The following is a 291-nucleotide window of genomic DNA, read 5'->3' on the forward strand; positions in this document are numbered from 1 at the left end:
TCATTTGCACTGCGCTTCTAAGTACTTTGTTTTGGACTTATTGTACACCTCGCATGTTACTGTAGTTATGGGTAGCACTTTGGTGAGCAGCCCTGCCGGCAGCGGTCCATTCAGCTTTGCTTCGGCGTCGCTCAACTTTATTGCCTCTTCTGCCGCCGTTGCCTCGAGATTTATTAGAGAATTCAGGTGGTCGGCTAGTGCTTTTTTGTTTTCTCTTTCTTCCAGGTCCGCTGCTAGCTGCTGTAGTTCGTCTACCCACGGTAGCTTGGCGAATGCTGTGCTGCCAGCTGC

This window comes from Trypanosoma equiperdum (genome assembly GCF_001457755.1).
Source record: "Trypanosoma equiperdum strain OVI genome assembly, contig: ctg_785, whole genome shotgun sequence".
Classification (NCBI taxonomy): Eukaryota; Euglenozoa; class Kinetoplastea; order Trypanosomatida; family Trypanosomatidae; genus Trypanosoma; species Trypanosoma equiperdum.